The following is a 4,203-nucleotide window of genomic DNA, read 5'->3' as shown; positions in this document are numbered from 1 at the left end:
CTAGAAAGCACTTAGTGCAGAAAGGCTATGCTAAGGGACTAATCACATGTTTTCTGGTCAAGTTAGGGGCGTAACCATTATTAGGCAGAAACAAAAGGAATAATGCAGGGCAGGGGGGGCACTGATTTAACTAAAGGGTTAGTGCACTACAAAGCCCACCCCCACACTGTTTGAAGTGCTTACAAAAGAAGCCACACACTGAGAATCCTTTTAGCCATGGTCCACAATGTACCACCTGTCTATAGATGTCTAAAACTTTCTTTTAACAGAACAATGGAGAAATAAGGTGCTGACATCAGATAAGTAGAACAACTAATGGCTGAAGCCTGCAGTCTAGCACTGAAGGTAGTCAATAACGTGATCAAATGTGATCTGGTGTTAGGGCAGATTATTAACAGGCCACAACTGGGGGAAGGTGTATGGTTTTAATTAGGACAAGAGAGGTGAGGGAACAAATAGAGACAATAGACACTTATTCACTTAAGGAGGATAGAAACGGTACAGGGAATGGTCCTGTCCTCTAAACTATATTGTAAAATACTTCAAAGTAATATTAAATAACTGTTTGACATATGTAAACATGGGACAGGATTCTGGCCTTAACAATTCACTTGTTTTCCTGTACTCGTTTTCCTGTTCTTATTTTACTCTACACGTGATTCTGAAGTGTTTGCTTGTGCAGGTAGGGGCCATTTTGGGGAAATTTATACAAAGATGGCAAAACTTAATGTTCCTAGGAGCATTAATTATCTATGACATGTCAAGGGACTGGACAATATCCATGAGGAGTGAGACATCTGCAGGCCACACTGAGAGTCATGACCAAGCAGGAGGCTAAGCCTTTATCAAGATCTAGAGAACAAAAAGGACAGAAAATACATCACAGTTAAAGTTTCTGGACAGGATAACAGTGAAATGCACTTTAAAGTGAAGATGACAGCATATTTAAAGAAGTAGAAATAATCCTACAGTCAGTGACAGGGTGTTCCAATTGTTTCTCTCAGTTTTCGTTTTAAAGGTCAAAGAATGACAGACAATCAAGACGCAGAAAGAACTGGGAATGGAAAATGAAGATTTCATTGACGTTTACCAGGAACAGACTTGCAGTCTGGCTGAAAATCCTGGAAAACAAATTTCAAAGATCATGCTTCTTTAAACTTTTCTTTTGCAGGGGGCAAAAGGGCCCCCATGTACCCACTTCCTTTTATATCTTTTAGACTTATTATAAATGGGTAGAACAGCAAGGAAGTGGGATGAGTGCATGGACTGATTTTTTTTTTTTGTAAAGTGGGCCCCACAACCCCTCAACATATATATATATATATATATATATATATATATATATATATATATATATATGTATACCAACTCCTGGAAATAGCCATCTCGGACTTGGTATGCCATTCAGTCTCTGTATTTTGCAACTTGCTCTAGTGGGTCCTGACATTTGAAATGGTTTCCTCACTGCCTTACCCCACCCTCATCACCATTGCTCCAGAAATTTAATATAACCAGGTTAATTTTTGACATTTTCTCCTGCTTTTCAATAAGGCAGTGGACAGTAAATTTATTTTTCTGCTCTATATAGTTTGCAAGGTTATTGTTAAAAAATGTTTAGTTTTTGTTCACAAGTTCTATCACACCACTCCTTTCTGAATCTGTAGAGTTGAAGTTGTTAGGTGTACTGAGCCTGACAGTCACTATATCTGCATAATGACTGCACTTCATCTGGGCTTCTGAGTAAGTGAAACATTCCACACTTGTTAGACTTAACATTCTGGTCCTCATTTCAAGTTTCCTCAATTGAAAAATGATGTGTTGCGGTTGCTTAATTTGTTCCAGAAAAATTGACACTCCTCTCCTGCATACTCAAACTTTAAGCCATCTGTATTTCCTGATTTATATATCCAGTGTCAGTACTTCCATATGTGTGCACATCACTGCTGAAACACTATTGCCTCTCATTTGGATACTCTGACCCTCTCCCTGTACACGTTCAATTTAGGCTTATTAGAAATGCGTGGAACAGTAAGGAGGTGGGATGAGTGCATGGGGTGTTTTGTGAAGATGCACTGGGTTTTATGATAGCAGGTGTAATCAGACAATCATGCTGTATCTCCCAGAGTTTACCAGTGCTGCTAAGGGGTATGCTTCCATTATGCATTAGGAAGGAGAAGATAGCCTTCTGCTGTGTATATGTTTTTTTTGGCATCTTGTGTATTTGGGACATACTGCATATCAAACTTCTTTTTTTTTTATTTTGTTTTTTTTCACCCCTGATTTTCACAAGCTCTACAGTTTCCATTACTGTTAAGTTGTTTGTTCTTGTTAGCCATGAATAATTAGCATGGCTATATTTTGTTGGAATAACATTTAGTATTCATATGCTTTTGCATATTAAGCTGTGGTGGTACAGCGGTAGCCTTGTTGCCTCACAGCAAGAGGTTCTCCTGTTCGATTCTCGGTTGGAGTGCCTTCTGGGTGGAGTCTGCATGTCCTCCCCACGGACGAGTGATCTCCGAATGACATGTGTGAATGGGCGTGCCTTTGTTGAAGGTTGGGCATCGGACTGGCAACTCAGCACCATAAAAAAATCTATTGCCAATCATTAGCGGACTGGAGTTCCACTGTGGCAACCCCTAACCAGGAAAAGCCGAAGAAATAAACAACAACAACATGCTTTTGTATATTAAAATTTCATATGATGCTGCTCCAGTGATGTAGAGGGATAAATCCCTGACTACATCGCAGGTGATCTGTGATTGATGGAAGGCCTGGCATGTGAAGGAGCAGCAGGGAGGTATGGAAGTTACCATCCCTGGTGGGGGTGCGTGGTTATGTGGGCTTTTCCTTTGATGATCTCTGGTGGAGGATGGAGACTTCACATCAGGAGGTGTAGATTAAAGGAAGAAATATGGTAAGGACAAAGCTGAGCTGCTAATTGGTACATGAGTGACAATTTGTGTTGTTTGGTTTGGACAGTAGTAATTGCATCTGACTGTTTTTTTTTTCTTTGTAACACTGTTTTAGTTCCTTTTAAAGGATGTGTTATTTTTTTATGCCAGTGACCTTGCTTTTTTTTTTTTCGGGAGGTGGCTGACTATTCCAGATATGAAATAAATAGTTTTAGAGAGTGTAGCTCTGTAGGAATTGTGGGTTTTAGTGGTTTTTTATTAGCACTTTGTGAGATGAGCACAAAATCAAAATTAAAGTACGTTTCAAATGCTGTCATTGTTGGACATCCTATGTTTTGATTTAGAAATGAATGGGTATTACTCAGGATGATGACATCTAATTTATTTTTAAATTCTTGGACAGCATAAGTCTGTGAGAAGGGTATAGTGAAGGTTTTTGTGCTGGCAGTCAGCAATACATTTAGTAGTTGTGTGGTAGATTTGTCCCACTGTTGTAATACTGTTTTATAAATGCCAGTGTAATGTATACAGTTGTAGAATGACATGAGGTTTAGTAGATCGGTCACTAGAAAATGGACTACAAAGTTCAGCAGAGACAAATGGTTATTGAATGAAAAACGTAATTATTCGACTTTTAGGTCCTGCTATGTTCTCGTAGATGGTAAGCTGTTTCCCTTAAAATAAGGAGTACAGCACTTTTCTGTGTAAGTAGTTCTGTTCTGGTCAGGTCTGCATATCAGCTACTGTACCAATGGTGTAAAATGGAACTGCATTGATGCTAAGGGCAGCTGTGAAACTAAAATGAAAGAATGAACTGTTTATTCATTCAATAATCCATTCATTCTCCTATAACTCGCTTATTCCAATTCTAATTCACAGGGGGTCAGGAATCTATCCTGTTGTTCTGGACGGACAAACATAGTCACTCACATACTGCATATACATTTACACGAAATGTGAGGTATCTTTAATTTATCCATGGCATGTCTTTGGTGTATGGAGGAAGCCAGAGCTTCCAGCAAAATCCCACAAAGACAAAGGGAGGATGTACACACACTACAAATCAGGCAACCTGACTTACTAAAATTATGAAGATTACAAGATGTGATTAAGGCAGTCAGATACACATAGATAATATAAAGAAGGGCATAAACATGCCTTTTTCAGATTTAATACAACCTTGTTGATGAAATGAGCAATGATAATATTGGTAAGGAAAGCTTCTAGAGGGCCTGGAAATTCTCTTTAAAGAGGTATTGGTTAATAAGCAGACACGACTGCCAAGAGA

At 38.8% G+C, this 4,203-nt stretch overlaps 1 pseudogene; it reads left to right on the top strand.

The window, feature by feature from the left end:
* The first annotated feature begins 818 nt into the window (after positions 1-818).
* LOC122810661 lies at positions 819-1,156 on the top strand (annotated as a pseudogene).
* Positions 1,157-4,203: the final 3,047 nt, after the last annotated feature.

This window comes from Protopterus annectens, chromosome 9.part0, assembly GCF_019279795.1.
Source record: "Protopterus annectens isolate FY-2018-M chromosome 9.part0, PAN1.0, whole genome shotgun sequence".
NCBI lineage: Eukaryota > Metazoa > Chordata > Ceratodontiformes > Protopteridae > Protopterus > Protopterus annectens.
This window is presented reverse-complemented; position numbering and strand designations above follow the sequence as displayed.